Source organism: Oncorhynchus gorbuscha, unplaced genomic scaffold (assembly GCF_021184085.1).
Source record: "Oncorhynchus gorbuscha isolate QuinsamMale2020 ecotype Even-year unplaced genomic scaffold, OgorEven_v1.0 Un_scaffold_1315, whole genome shotgun sequence".
NCBI lineage: Eukaryota > Metazoa > Chordata > Actinopteri > Salmoniformes > Salmonidae > Oncorhynchus > Oncorhynchus gorbuscha.
The window spans coordinates 55,225-72,462 of NW_025746127.1; positions in this window are offsets into that span (position 1 = coordinate 55,225).

A 17,238-nucleotide genomic window follows, 5' to 3' on the forward strand; every position below is an offset into this window, starting at 1 on the left:
TAGAGGTAGAGTTTTACTCTCCTATATACAGTATGTTAGAGGTAGTTTCTACTCTCCTATATACAGTATGTTAGAGGTAGAGTTTTACTCTCCTATATACAGTATATTAGTGGTAGTTTTTACTCTCCTATATACAGTATATTAGTGGTGGAGTATTTACTCTCCTATATACAGTATATTAGTGGTAGTTTCTACTCTCCTATATACAGTATGTTAGTGGTAGAGTATTTACTCTCCTATATACAGTATGTTAGTGGTAGAGTATTTACTCTCCTATATACAGTATATTGGTGGTAGTTTTTACTCTCCTCCTATATACAGTATATTAGTGGTAGTTTTTACTCTCCTCCTATATACAGTATATTAGTGGTAGTTTTTACTCTCCTATATACAGTATATTAGTGGTAGTTTTTACTCTCCTATATACAGTATATTAGTGGTAGTTTCTACTCTCCTATATACAGTATATTAGTGGTAGTTTTTACTCTCCTATATACAGTATATTAGTGGTGGAGTATTTCGCTCCTATATACAGTATATTAGTGGTAGTTTCTACTCTCCTATATACAGTATGTTAGTGGTAGTTTTCACTCTCCTATATACAGTATATTAGTGGTAGTTTTTACTCTCCTATATACAGTATATTAGTGGTGGAGTATTTACTCTCCTATATACAGTATATTAGTGGTAGTTTTCACTCTCCTATATACAGTATATTAGTGGTAGTTTCTACTCTCCTATATACAGTATATTAGTGGTAGTTTCTACTCTCCTATATACAGTATATTAGTGGTAGTTTTTACTCTCCTATATACAGTATGTTAGTGGTAGAGTATTTACTCTCCTATATACAGTATATTAGTGGTAGTTTTTACTCTCCTATATACAGTATGTTAGTGGTAGAGTATTTACTCTCCTATATACAGTATGTTAGTGGTAGAGTATTTACTCTCCTATATACAGTATGTTAGTGGTAGAGTATTTTCTCTCCTATATACAGTATGTTAGTGGTAGAGTATTTACTCTCCTATATACAGTATGTTAGTGGTAGAGTATTTACTCTCCTATATACAGTATGTTAGTGGTAGAGTATTTACTCTCCTATATACAGTATGTTAGTGGTAGAGTATTTACTCTCCTATATACAGTATGTTAGTGGTAGAGTATTTACTCTCCTATATACAGTATGTTAGTGGTAGAGTATTTACTCTAATATATATAGTATGTTAGTGGTAGAGTATTTACTCTCCTATATACAGTATGTTAGTGGTAGAGTATTTACTCTCCTATATACAGTATATTAGTGGTAGAGTATTTACTCTCCTATATACAGTATATTAGTGGTAGAGTATTTACTCTCCTATATACAGTATATTAGTGGTAGAGTATTTACTCTCCTATATGCAGTATATTAGTGGTAGAGTATTTACTCTCCTATATACAGTATATTAGTGGTAGTTTTTACTCTCCTCCTATATACAGTATATTAGTGGTAGTTTTTACTCTCCTCCTATATACAGTATATTAGTGGTAGTTTTTACTCTCCTATATACAGTATATTAGTGGTAGTTTTTACTCTCCTATATACAGTATATTAGTGGTAGTTTTTACTCTCCTATATACAGTATATTAGTGGTAGAGTATTTACTCTCCTATATACAGTATATTAGTGGTAGTTTTTACTCTCCTATATACAGTATGTTAGAGGTAGAGTTTTACTCTCCTATATACAGTATGTTAGAGGTAGTTTCTACTCTCCTATATACAGTATGTTAGAGGTAGAGTTTTACTCTCCTATATACAGTATATTAGTGGTAGTTTTTACTCTCCTATATACAGTATATTAGTGGTGGAGTATTTACTCTCCTATATACAGTATATTAGTGGTAGTTTCTACTCTCCTATATACAGTATGTTAGTGGTAGTTTTCACTCTCCTATATACAGTATATTAGTGGTAGTTTTCACTCTCCTATATACAGTATATTAGTGGTAGTTTCTACTCTCCTATATACAGTATATTAGTGGTAGTTTTTACTCTCCTATATACAGTATGTTAGTGGTAGAGTATTTACTCTCCTATATACAGTATGTTAGTGGTAGAGTATTTACTCTCCTATATACTGTATGTTAGTGGTAGAGTATTTACTCTCCTATATACAGTATGTTAGTGGTAGAGTATTTACTCTCCTATATACAGTATGCTAGTGGTAGAGTATTTACTCTCCTATATACAGTATGTTAGTGGTAGAGTATTTACTCTCCTATATACAGTATGTTAGTGGTAGAGTATTTACTCTCCTATATACAGTATGTTAGTGGTAGAGTATTTACTCTCCTATATACAGTATGTTAGTGGTAGAGTATTTACTCTCCTATATACAGTATGTTAGTGGTAGAGTATTTACTCTCCTATATACAGTATGTTAGTGGTAGAGTATTTACTCTCCTATATACAGTATGTTAGTGGTAGAGTATTTACTCTCCTATATACAGTATATTAGTGGTAGAGTATTTACTCTCCTATATACAGTATATTAGTGGTAGAGTATTTACTCTCCTATATACAGTATATTAGTGGTAGAGTATTTACTCTCCTATATGCAGTATATTAGTGGTAGAGTATTTACTCTCCTATATACAGTATATTAGTGGTAGTTTTTACTCTCCTCCTATATACAGTATATTAGTGGTAGTTTTTACTCTCCTCCTATATACAGTATATTAGTGGTAGTTTTTACTCTCCTATATACAGTATATTAGTGGTAGTTTTTACTCTCCTATATACAGTATATTAGTGGTAGTTTTTACTCTCCTATATACAGTATATTAGTGGTAGAGTATTTACTCTCCTATATACAGTATATTAGTGGTAGTTTTACTCTCCTATATACAGTATGTTAGAGGTAGAGTTTACTCTCCTATATACAGTATGTTAGAGGTAGTTTCTACTCTCCTATATACAGTATGTTAGAGGTAGAGTTTTACTCTCCTATATACAGTATATTAGTGGTAGTTTTTACTCTCCTATATACAGTATATTAGTGGTGGAGTATTTACTCTCCTATATACAGTATATTAGTGGTAGTTTCTACTCTCCTATATACAGTATGTTAGTGGTAGTTTTCACTCTCCTATATACAGTATATTAGTGGTAGTTTTCTCTCCTATATACAGTATATTAGTGGTAGTTTTACTCTCCTATATACAGTATATTAGTGGTAGTTTTCACTCTCCTATATACAGTATATTAGTGGTAGTTTTACTCTCCTATATACAGTATATTAGTGGTAGTTTTACTCTCCTATATACAGTATATTAGTGGTAGTTTTTACTCTCCTATATACAGTATGTTAGTGGTAGAGTATTTACTCTCCTATATACAGTATGTTAGTGGTAGAGTATTTACTCTCCTATATACAGTATGTTAGTGGTAGAGTATTTTCTCTCCTATATACAGTATGTTAGTGGTAGAGTATTTACTCTCCTATATACAGTATGTTAGTGGTAGAGTATTTACTCTCCTATATACAGTATGTTAGTGGTAGAGTATTTACTCTCCTATATACAGTATGTTAGTGGTAGAGTATTTACTCTCCTATATACAGTATGTTAGTGGTAGAGTATTTACTCTCCTATATACAGTATGTTAGTGGTAGAGTATTTACTCTCCTATATACAGTATGTTAGTGGTAGAGTATTTACTCTCCTATATACAGTATGTTAGTGGTAGAGTATTTACTCTCCTATATACAGTATATTAGTGGTAGAGTATTTACTCTCCTATATACAGTATATTAGTGGTAGAGTATTTACTCTCCTATATACAGTATATTAGTGGTAGAGTATTTACTCTCCTATATGCAGTATATTAGTGGTAGAGTATTTACTCTCCTATATACAGTATATTAGTGGTAGTTTTACTCTCCTCCTATATACAGTATATTAGTGGTAGTTTTACTCTCCTCCTATATACAGTATATTAGTGGTAGTTTTTACTCTCCTATATACAGTATATTAGTGGTAGTTTTTACCCTCCTATATACAGTATATTAGTGGTAGTTTTTACTCTCCTATATACAGTATATTAGTGGTAGAGTATTTACTCTCCTATATACAGTATATTAGTGGTAGTTTTTACTCTCCTATATACAGTATGTTAGAGGTAGAGTTTTACTCTCTCCTATATACAGTATGTTAGAGGTAGTTTCTACTCTCCTATATACAGTATGTTAGAGGTAGAGTTTTACTCTCCTATATACAGTATATTAGTGGTAGTTTTTACTCTCCTATATACAGTATATTAGTGGTGGAGTATTTACTCTCCTATATACAGTATATTAGTGGTAGTTTCTACTCTCCTATATACAGTATGTTAGTGGTAGTTTTCACTCTCCTATATACAGTATATTAGTGGTAGTTTTCACTCCCTATATACAGTATATTAGTGGTAGTTTCTACTCTCCTATATACAGTATATTAGTGGTAGTTTTTACTCTCCTATATACAGTATGTTAGTGGTAGAGTATTTACTCTCCTATATACAGTATGTTAGTGGTAGAGTATTTACTCTCCTATATACTGTATGTTAGTGGTAGAGTATTTACTCTCCTATATACAGTATGTTAGTGGTAGAGTATTTACTCTCCTATATACAGTATGCTAGTGGTAGAGTATTTACTCTCCTATATACAGTATATTAGTGGTAGTTTTTACTCTCCTATATACAGTATATTAGTGGTAGAGTATTTACTCTCCTATATACAGTATGTTAGTGGTAGAGTATTTACTCTCCTATATACAGTATGTTAGTAGTAGAGTATTTACTCTCCTATATACAGTATGTTAGTGGTAGAGTATTTACTCTCCTATATACAGTATGTTAGTGGTAGAGTATTTACTCTCCTATATACAGTATATTAGTGGTAGAGTATTTACTCTCCTATATACAGTATATTAGTGGTAGAGTATTTACTCTCCTATATACAGTATGTTAGAGGTAGAGTTTTACTCTCCTATATACAGTATGTTAGAGGTAGTTTTACTCTCCTATATACAGTATGTTAGAGGTAGAGTTTACTCTCCTATATACAGTATATTAGTGGTAGTTTTTACTCTCCTATATACAGTATATTAGTGGTGGAGTATTTACTCTCCTATATACAGTATATTAGTGGTAGTTTCTACTCTCCTATATACAGTATGTTAGTGGTAGAGTATTTACTCTCCTATATACAGTATGTTAGTGGTAGAGTATTTACTCTCCTATATACAGTATATTGGTGGTAGTTTTTACTCTCCTCCTATATACAGTATATTAGTGGTAGTTTTTACTCTCCTCCTATATACAGTATATTAGTGGTAGTTTTTACTCTCCTATATACAGTATATTAGTGGTAGTTTTTACTCTCCTATATACAGTATATTAGTGGTAGTTTTTACTCTCCTATATACAGTATATTAGTGGTAGTTTTTACTCTCCTATATACAGTATATTAGTGGTGGAGTATTTCGCTCCTATATACAGTATATTAGTGGTAGTTTCTACTCTCCTATATACAGTATGTTAGTGGTAGTTTTCACTCTCCTATATACAGTATATTAGTGGTAGTTTTTACTCTCCTATATACAGTATATTAGTGGTGGAGTATTTACTCTCCTATATACAGTATATTAGTGGTAGTTTTCACTCTCCTATATACAGTATATTAGTGGTAGTTTCTACTCTCCTATATACAGTATATTAGTGGTAGTTTCTACTCTCCTATATACAGTATATTAGTGGTAGTTTTACTCTCCTATATACAGTATGTTAGTGGTAGAGTATTTACTCTCCTATATACAGTATATTAGTGGTAGTTTTACTCTCCTATATACAGTATGTTAGTGGTAGAGTATTTACTCTCCTATATACAGTATGTTAGTGGTAGAGTATTTACTCTCCTATATACAGTATGTTAGTGGTAGAGTATTTTCTCTCCTATATACAGTATGTTAGTGGTAGAGTATTTACTCTCCTATATACAGTATGTTAGTGGTAGAGTATTTACTCTCCTATATACAGTATGTTAGTGGTAGAGTATTTACTCTCCTATATACAGTATGTTAGTGGTAGAGTATTTACTCTCCTATATACAGTATGTTAGTGGTAGAGTATTTACTCTCCTATATACAGTATGTTAGTGGTAGAGTATTTACTCTAATATATATAGTATGTTAGTGGTAGAGTATTTACTCTCCTATATACAGTATGTTAGTGGTAGAGTATTTACTCTCCTATATACAGTATATTAGTGGTAGAGTATTTACTCTCCTATATACAGTATATTAGTGGTAGAGTATTTACTCTCCTATATACAGTATATTAGTGGTAGAGTATTTACTCTCCTATATGCAGTATATTAGTGGTAGAGTATTTACTCTCCTATATACAGTATATTAGTGGTAGTTTTTACTCTCCTCCTATATACAGTATATTAGTGGTAGTTTTTACTCTCCTCCTATATACAGTATATTAGTGGTAGTTTTTACTCTCCTATATACAGTATATTAGTGGTAGTTTTTACTCTCCTATATACAGTATATTAGTGGTAGTTTTTACTCTCCTATATACAGTATATTAGTGGTAGAGTATTTACTCTCCTATATACAGTATATTAGTGGTAGTTTTTACTCTCCTATATACAGTATGTTAGAGGTAGAGTTTTACTCTCCTATATACAGTATGTTAGAGGTAGTTTCTACTCTCCTATATACAGTATGTTAGAGGTAGAGTTTTACTCTCCTATATACAGTATATTAGTGGTAGTTTTTACTCTCCTATATACAGTATATTAGTGGTGGAGTATTTACTCTCCTATATACAGTATATTAGTGGTAGTTTCTACTCTCCTATATACAGTATGTTAGTGGTAGTTTTCACTCTCCTATATACAGTATATTAGTGGTAGTTTTCACTCTCCTATATACAGTATATTAGTGGTAGTTTCTACTCTCCTATATACAGTATATTAGTGGTAGTTTTTACTCTCCTATATACAGTATGTTAGTGGTAGAGTATTTACTCTCCTATATACAGTATGTTAGTGGTAGAGTATTTACTCTCCTATATACTGTATGTTAGTGGTAGAGTATTTACTCTCCTATATACAGTATGTTAGTGGTAGAGTATTTACTCTCCTATATACAGTATGCTAGTGGTAGAGTATTTACTCTCCTATATACAGTATGTTAGTGGTAGAGTATTTACTCTCCTATATACAGTATGTTAGTGGTAGAGTATTTACTCTCCTATATACAGTATGTTAGTGGTAGAGTATTTACTCTCCTATATACAGTATGTTAGTGGTAGAGTATTTACTCTCCTATATACAGTATGTTAGTGGTAGAGTATTTACTCTCCTATATACAGTATGTTAGTGGTAGAGTATTTACTCTCCTATATACAGTATGTTAGTGGTAGAGTATTTACTCTCCTATATACAGTATATTAGTGGTAGAGTATTTACTCTCCTATATACAGTATATTAGTGGTAGAGTATTTACTCTCCTATATACAGTATATTAGTGGTAGAGTATTTACTCTCCTATATGCAGTATATTAGTGGTAGAGTATTTACTCTCCTATATACAGTATATTAGTGGTAGTTTTTACTCTCCTCCTATATACAGTATATTAGTGGTAGTTTTTACTCTCCTCCTATATACAGTATATTAGTGGTAGTTTTTACTCTCCTATATACAGTATATTAGTGGTAGTTTTTACTCTCCTATATACAGTATATTAGTGGTAGTTTTTACTCTCCTATATACAGTATATTAGTGGTAGAGTATTTACTCTCCTATATACAGTATATTAGTGGTAGTTTTTACTCTCCTATATACAGTATGTTAGAGGTAGAGTTTTACTCTCCTATATACAGTATGTTAGAGGTAGTTTCTACTCTCCTATATACAGTATGTTAGAGGTAGAGTTTTACTCTCCTATATACAGTATATTAGTGGTAGTTTTTACTCTCCTATATACAGTATATTAGTGGTGGAGTATTTACTCTCCTATATACAGTATATTAGTGGTAGTTTTCACTCTCCTATATACAGTATGTTAGTGGTAGTTTTCACTCTCCTATATACAGTATATTAGTGGTAGTTTTCACTCTCCTATATACAGTATATTAGTGGTAGTTTCTACTCTCCTATATACAGTATATTAGTGGTAGTTTTTACTCTCCTATATACAGTATGTTAGTGGTAGAGTATTTACTCTCCTATATACAGTATGTTAGTGGTAGAGTATTTACTCTCCTATATACTGTATGTTAGTGGTAGAGTATTTACTCTCCTATATACAGTATGTTAGTGGTAGAGTTTTTACTCTCCTATATACAGTATGTTAGTGGTAGAGTATTTACTCTCCTATATACAGTATATTAGTGGTAGTTTTTACTCTCCTATATACAGTATATTAGTGGTAGAGTATTTACTCTCCTATATACAGTATGTTAGTGGTAGAGTATTTACTCTCCTATATACAGTATGTTAGTGGTAGAGTATTTACTCTCCTATATACAGTATGTTAGTGGTAGAGTTTTACTCACTATATACAGTATGTTAGTGGTAGAGTATTTACTCTCCTATATACAGTATGTTAGTGGTAGAGTATTTACTCTCCTATATACAGTATATTAGTGGTAAGTATTTACTCTCCTATATACAGTATGTTAGTGGTAGAGTATTTACTCTCCTATATACAGTATGTTAGTGGTAGAGTATTTACTCTCCTATATACAGTATGTTAGTGGTAGAGTATTTACTCTCCTATATACAGTATGTTAGTGGTAGAGTATTTACTCTCCTATATACAGTATGTTAGTGGTAGAGTATTTACTCTCCTATATACAGTATGTTAGTGGTAGAGTATTTACTCTCCTATATACAGTATATTAGTGGTAGAGTATTTACTCTCCTATATACAGTATGTTTAGAGTTTTACTCTCCTATATACAGTATGTTAGTAGTTTCTACTCTCCTATATACAGTATATTAGTGGTAGTTTTTACTCCTATATACAGTATATTAGTGGTAGAGTATTTACTCTCCTATATACAGTATATTAGTGGTAGTTTTTACTCTCCTATATACAGTATGTTAGTGGTAGTTTTCACTCTCCTATATACAGTATATTAGTGGTAGTTTTACTCTCCTATATACAGTATATTAGTGGTAGTTTTACTCTCCCAGTATATTAGTACAGTATACAGTATGTTAGTGGTAGAGTATTTACTCTCCTATATACAGTATATTAGTGGTAGAGTTTTACTCTCCTATATACAGTATGTTAGTGGTAGTATTTACTCTCCTATATGTATGTTAGTGGTAGAGTATTTACTCTCCTATATACAGTATGTTAGTGGTAGAGTATTTACTCTCCTATATACAGTATGTTAGTGGTAGAGTATTTACTCTCCTATACACAGTATATTAGTGGTAGTTTTTACTCCTATATACAGTATATTAGTGGTAGAGTATTTACTCTCCTATATACAGTATGTTAGTGGTAGAGTATTTACTCTCCTATATACAGTATGTTAGTGGTAGAGTATTTACTCTCCTATATACAGTATGTTAGTGGTAGAGTATTTACTCTCCTATATACAGTATGTTAGTGGTAGAGTATTTACTCTCCTATATACAGTATATTAGTGGTAGTTTTTACTCTCCTCCTATATACAGTATATTAGTGGTAGTTTTACTCTCCTATATACAGTATATTAGTGGTAGTTTTTACTCTCCTATATACAGTATATTAGTGGTAGTTTTTACTCTCCTATATACAGTATATTAGTGGTAGAGTATTTACTCTCCTATATACAGTATATTAGTGGTAGTTTTTACTCTCCTATATACAGTATGTTAGAGGTAGAGTTTTACTCTCCTATATACAGTATGTTGGTAGTTTCTACTCTCCTATATACAGTATGTTAGAGGTAGAGTTTTACTCTCCTATATACAGTATATTAGTGGTAGTTTTTACTCTCCTATATACAGTATATTAGTGGTAGTTTTCACTCTCCTATATACAGTATATTAGTGGTAGTTTCTACTCTCCTATATACAGTTTTCTACTCTCCTATATACAGTATATTAGTGGTAGTTTTTACTCTCCTATATACAGTATGTTAGTGGTAGAGTATTTACTCTCCTATATACAGTATATTAGTGGTAGTTTTTACTCTCCTATATACAGTATGTTAGTGGTAGAGTATTTACTCTCCTATATACAGTATGTTAGTGGTAGAGTATTTACTCTCCTATATACAGTATGTTAGTGGTAGAGTATTTACTCTCCTATATACAGTATGTTAGTGGTAGAGTATTTACTCTCCTATATACAGTATATTAGTGGTAGTTTTTACTCTCCTATATACAGTATATTAGTGGTAGAGTATTTACTCTCCTATATACAGTATGTTAGTGGTAGAGTATTTACTCTCCTATATACAGTATGTTAGTGGTAGAGTATTTACTCTCCTATATACAGTATGTTAGTGGTAGAGTATTTACTCTCCTATATACAGTATGTTAGTGGTAGAGTATTTACTCTCCTATATACAGTATGTTAGTGGTAGAGTATTTACTCTCCTATATACAGTATGTTAGTGGTAGAGTATTTACTCTCCTATATACAGTATGTTAGTGGTAGAGTATTTACTCTCCTATATACAGTATGTTAGTGGTAGAGTATTTACTCTCCTATATACAGTATATTAGTGGTAGAGTATTTTACAGTATATTAGTGGTAGAGTATTTACTCTCCTATATACAGTATGTTAGAGGTAGAGTTTTACTCTCCTATATACAGTATGTTAGAGGTAGTTTTACTCTCCTATATACAGTATGTTAGTGGTAGGTTTTACTCTCCTATATACAGTATATTAGTAGTTTTTACTCTCCTATATACAGTATATTAGTGGTAGAGTATTTACTCTCCTATATACAGTATATTAGTGGTAGTTTTTACTCTCCTATATACAGTATGTTAGTGGTAGTTTTTTACTCTCCTATATACAGTATATTAGTGGTAGTTTTTACTCTCCTATATACAGTATATTAGTGGTAGTTTTACTCTCCTATATACAGTATATTAGTGGTAGTTTTTACTCTCCTATATACAGTATATTAGTGGTAGTTTTTACTCTCCTATATACAGTATGTTAGTGGTAGTTTTACTCTCCTATATACAGTATATTAGTGGTAGTTTTTACTCTCCTATATACAGTATGTTAGTGGTTTTTACTCTCCTATATACAGTATATTAGTGGTAGTAGTTTTACTCTCCTATATACAGTATGTTAGTGGTAGAGTATTTACTCTCCTATATACAGTATATTAGTGGTAGTATATACAGTATATTAGTGGTAGAGTATTTACTCTCCTATATACAGTATATTAGTGGTAGTTTTTACTCTCCTATATACAGTATGTTAGTGGTAGAGTATTTACTCTCCTATATACAGTATGTTAGTGGTAGAGTATTTACTCTCCTATATACAGTATATTAGTGGTAGTTTTTACTCTCCTATATACAGTATGTTAGTGGTAGAGTATTTACTCTCCTATATACAGTATGTTAGTGGTAGAGTATTTACTCTCCTATATACAGTATGTTAGTGGTAGAGTATTTACTCTCCTATATACAGTATGTTAGTGGTAGTATTTACTCTCCTATATACAGTATGTTAGTGGTAGAGTATTTACTCTCCTATATACAGTATGTTAGTGGTAGTTTTTACTCTCCTATATACAGTATATTAGTGGTAGAGTATTTACTCTCCTATATACAGTATATTAGTGGTAGAGTTTTTACTCTCCTATATACTATATACAGTATATTAGTGGTAGTATTTACTCTCCTATATACAGTATGTTAGTGGTAGAGTTTTACTCTCCTATATACAGTATGTTAGTGGTAGAGTATTTACTCTCCTATATACAGTATGTTAGTGGTAGTATTTACTCTCCTATATACAGTATGTTAGTGGTAGTATTTACTCTCCTATATACAGTATGTTAGTGGTAGAGTATTTACTCTTTACAGTATGTTAGTGGTAGAGTATTTACTCTCCTATATACAGTATGTTAGTGGTAGAGTATTTACTCTCCTATATACAGTATGTTAGTGGTTATTTACTCTCCTATATACAGTATGTTAGTGGTAGAGTATTTACTCTCCTATATACAGTATGTTAGTGGTAGAGTTTTACAGTATGTTAGTGGTCTCCTATATACAGTATATTAGTGGTAGAGTATTTACTCTCCTATATACAGTATATTAGTGGTAGAGTATTTACTCTCCTATATACAGTATATTAGTGGTAGAGTATTTACTCTCCTATATACAGTATATTAGTGGTAGAGTATTTACTCTCCTATATACAGTATATTAGTGGTAGAGTATTACTCTCCTATATACAGTATATTAGTGGTAGAGTATTTACTCTCCTATATACAGTATATTAGTGGTAGAGTATTTACTTTTTACAGTATATTAGTGGTAGTTTTTCTCTCCTATATACAGTATATTAGTGGTAGTTTTACTCTCCTATATACAGTATATTAGTGGTATTTTTACTCTCCTATATACAGTATATTAGTGGTAGTTTTTACTCTCCTATATACAGTATATTAGTGGTAGTTTTACTCTCCTATATACAGTATATTAGTGGTAGTTTTTACTCTCCTATATACAGTATATTAGTGGTAGTTTTTACTCTCCTATATACAGTATATTAGTGGTAGTTTCTACTCTCCTATATACAGTATGTTAGAGGTAGAGTTTTACTCTCCTATATACAGTATATTAGTGGTAGTTTTTACTCTCCTATATACAGTATATTAGTGGTGGAGTATTTACTCTCCTATATACAGTATATTAGTGGTAGTTTTACTCTCCTATATACAGTATATTAGTGGTAGTTTTTACTCTCCTATATACAGTATATTAGTGGTAGTTTTTACTCTCCTATATACAGTATATTAGTGGTAGTTTCTACTCTCCTATATACAGTATATTAGTGGTAGTTTTTACTCTCCTATATACAGTATGTTAGTGGTAGAGTATTTACTCTCCTATATACAGTATATTAGTGGTAGAGTATTTACTCTCCTATATACAGTATGTTAGTGGTAGTTTTTACTCTCCTATATACAGTATGTTAGTGGTAGAGTATTTACTCTCCTATATACAGTATATTAGTGGTAGTTTTTACTCTCCTATATACAGTATATTAGTGGTAGAGTATTTACTCTCCTATATACAGTATGTTAGTGGTAGAGTATTTACTCTCCTATATACAGTATGTTAGAGGTAGAGTTTTACTCTACTATATACAGTATGTTAGTGGTAGAGTTTTACTCTCCTATATACAGTATATTAGTGGTAGTATTTACTCTCCTATATACGGTATATTAGTGGTAGTATTTACTCTCCTATATACAGTATGTTAGTGGTAGAGTATTTACTCTCCTATATACAGTATGTTAGTGGTAGAGTTTTACTCTCCTATATACAGTATGTTAGTGGTAGAGTTTTTACTCCTCCTATATACAGTATGTTAGTGGTAGTTTTACTCTCCTATATACAGTATGTTAGTGGTAGAGTATTTACTCTCCTATATACAGTATGTTAGTGGTAGAGTATTTACTCTCCTATATACAGTATGTTAGTGGTAGTTTTACTCTCCTATATACAGTATATTAGTGGTAGAGTTTTACTCTCCTATATACAGTATATTAGTGGTAGTTTTACTCTCCTATATACAGTATATTAGTGGTAGTTTTACTCTCCTATATACAGTATATTAGTGGTAGAGTTTTACTCTCCTATATACAGTATATTAGTGGTAGTATTTACTCTCCTATATACAGTATATTAGTGGTAGTTTTTACTCTCCTATATACAGTATATTAGTGGTAGAGTTTTTACTCTCCTATATACAGTATATTAGTGGTAGTTTTACTCTCCTATATACAGTATATTAGTGGTAGTTTTTACTCTCCTATATACAGTATATTAGTGGTAGTTTTTACTCTCCTCCTATATACAGTATATTAGTGGTAGTTTTTACTCTCCTATATACAGTATATTAGTGGTAGTTTTTACTCTCCTATATACAGTATATTAGTGGTAGTTTCTACTCTCCTATATACAGTATGTTAGAGGTAGAGTTTTACTCTCCTATATACAGTATATTAGTGGTAGTTTTTACTCTCCTATATACAGTATATTAGTGGTAATTTTACTCTCCTATATACAGTATATTAGTGGTAGTTTTTACTCTCCTATATACAGTATATTAGTGGTAGTTTTTACTCTCCTATATACAGTATATTAGTGGTAGTTTTTACTCTCCTATATACAGTATATTAGTGGTAGTTTTTACTCTCCTATATACAGTATATTAGTGGTAGTTTTTACTCTCCTATATACAGTATGTTAGTGGTAGTTTTTACTCTCCTATATACAGTATATTAGTGGTAGTTTTTACTCTCCTATATACAGTATGTTAGTGGTAGAGTATTTACTCTCCTATATACAGTATGTTAGTGGTAGTTTTTACTCTCCTATATACAGTATATTAGTGGTAGTTTCTACTCTCCTATATACAGTATGTTAGAGGTAGAGTTTTACTCTCCTATATACAGTATATTAGTGGTAGTTTTTACTCTCCTATATACAGTATATCAGTGGTGGAGTATTTACTCTCCTATATACAGTATGTTAGTGGTAGTTTTCACTCTCCTATATACAGTATATTAGTGGTAGTTTTTACTCTCCTCCTGTATACAGTATATTAGTGGTAGTTTTTACTCTCCTATATACAGTATATTAGTGGTAGTTTTTACTCTCCTATATACAGTATGTTATTAGTGGTAGTTTTTACTCTCCTATATACAGTATATTAGTGGTAGTTTTTACTCTCCTATATACAGTATGTTAGTGGTAGAGTTTTTACTCTCCTATATACAGTATATTAGTGGTAGTTTTTACTCTCCTATATACAGTATATTAGTGGTAGTTTTTACTCTCCTATATACAGTATGTTAGTGGTAGTTTTTACTCTCCTATATACAGTATGTTAGTGGTAGAGTATTTACTCTCCTATATACAGTATATTAGTGGTAGTTTTTACTCTCCTATATACAGTATGTTAGTGGTAGTTTTTACTCTCCTATATACAGTATGTTAGTGGTAGAGTATTTACTCTCCTATATACAGTATATTAGTGGTAGTTTTTACTCTCCTATATACAGTATGTTAGTGGTAGTTTTACTCTCCTATATACAGTATGTTAGTGGTAGTTTTACTCTCCTATATACAGTATATTAGTGGTAGTTTTTACTCTCCTATATACAGTATATTAGTGGTAGTTTTTACTCTCCTATATACAGTATGTTAGTGGTAGTTTTTACTCTCCTATATACAGTATATTAGTGGTAGTTTTTACTCTCCTATATACAGTATATTAGTGGTAGTTTTTACTCTCCTATATACAGTATGTTAGTGGTAGAGTTTTACTCTCCTATATACAGTATATTAGTGGTAGTTTTTACTCTCCTATATACAGTATATTAGTGGTAGAGTATTTACTCTCCTATATACAGTATATTAGTGGTAGTTTTTACTCTCCTATATACAGTATATTAGTGGTAGTTTTTACTCTCCTATATACAGTATATTAGTGGTAGTTTTTACTCTCCTATATACAGTATATTAGTGGTAGTTTTTACTCTCCTATATACAGTATATTAGTGGTAGTTTTTACTCTCCTATATACAGTATATTAGTGGTAGTTTTTACTCTCCTATATACAGTATGTTAGAGGTAGAGTTTTATCTGTGTCTGGCCAGAAATTAGTGATATGTAATGCTGGTTGCACTTTTATTATTTGACTTTATATGGGGCGGCAGGTAGCGTAGTGGTCAGAGCGTTGGACTAGTAACCGAATGGTTGCAAGAACATATCCCCTAGCTGACAATGTACAAATCTGTCGTTCTGCCCCTGAACAATGCAGGTAACCCACTGTTCCTAGGCCGTCATTGAAAATAAGAATTTGTTCTTAACTGATCTGCCTATTTAAATAAAGGTAAAAATATATATACACCACGGCCTAGGACAGGATAATGTCAACAGGTTTTGTTTGTTGCACAGACAGATGCATTGCTCAACTGATATTGCTCAGTTTTTGCAACCATTACAGGCCTGTGATATTGACAGTTATAGGGCAAAGGTATATTTACACATTAGACAGACGGGGTTTGGCATTCACCCGACTGGCATTCGTGTCATTACAGCAACAGACAAGTGAAAGTTTCCAGAGTTTGTCATTGGATGAATCACATAACCAAACCAGAGCAGATACACACTTGTTTTTAAATGTAATGGTATCGGGAATCTAAGAACACACATACTGTACCATACAAACAAAATAGCCTTAACTAACATAATTAACAGGATTGGCTTTTGATTCATGTAAATTGTAAGGTATTGTGAAATTTAATAAGAGAATATAAAACAAAACCCACCAAACTGTTGATCCTAAAAGTTCAACTCCACTGCTTTACTTTGCCACAGAGAATAGTATCATGCTGGCACTGACTAGACCACAGAGAATAGTATCATGCTGGCACTGACTAGAACACAGAGAATAGTACCATGCTGGCACTGACTAGAACACAGAGAATATTTATCACTGACTAACACAGAGAATAGTATCATGCTGGCACTGACTAGAACACAGAGAATAGTATCATGCTGGCACTGACTAGAACACAGAGAATAGTATCATGCTGGCACTGACTAGAACACAGAGAATATTATCATGCTGGCACTGACTAGAACACAGAGAATAGTATCATGCTGGCACTGACTAGACACACAGAGAATAGTATCATGCTGGCACTGACTAGAACACAGAGAATAGTATCATGCTGGCACTGACTAGAACACAGAGAATAGTATCATGCTGGCACTGACTAGAACACAGAGAATAGTATCATGCTGGCACTGACTAGAACACAGAGAATAGTATCATGCTGGCACTGACTAGAACACAGAGAATAGTATCATGCTGGCACTGACTAGAACACAGAGAACACAGAGAATAGTATCATGCTGGCACTGACTAGAACACAGAATAGAATAGAACACAGAGAATAGTATCATGCTGGCACTGACTAG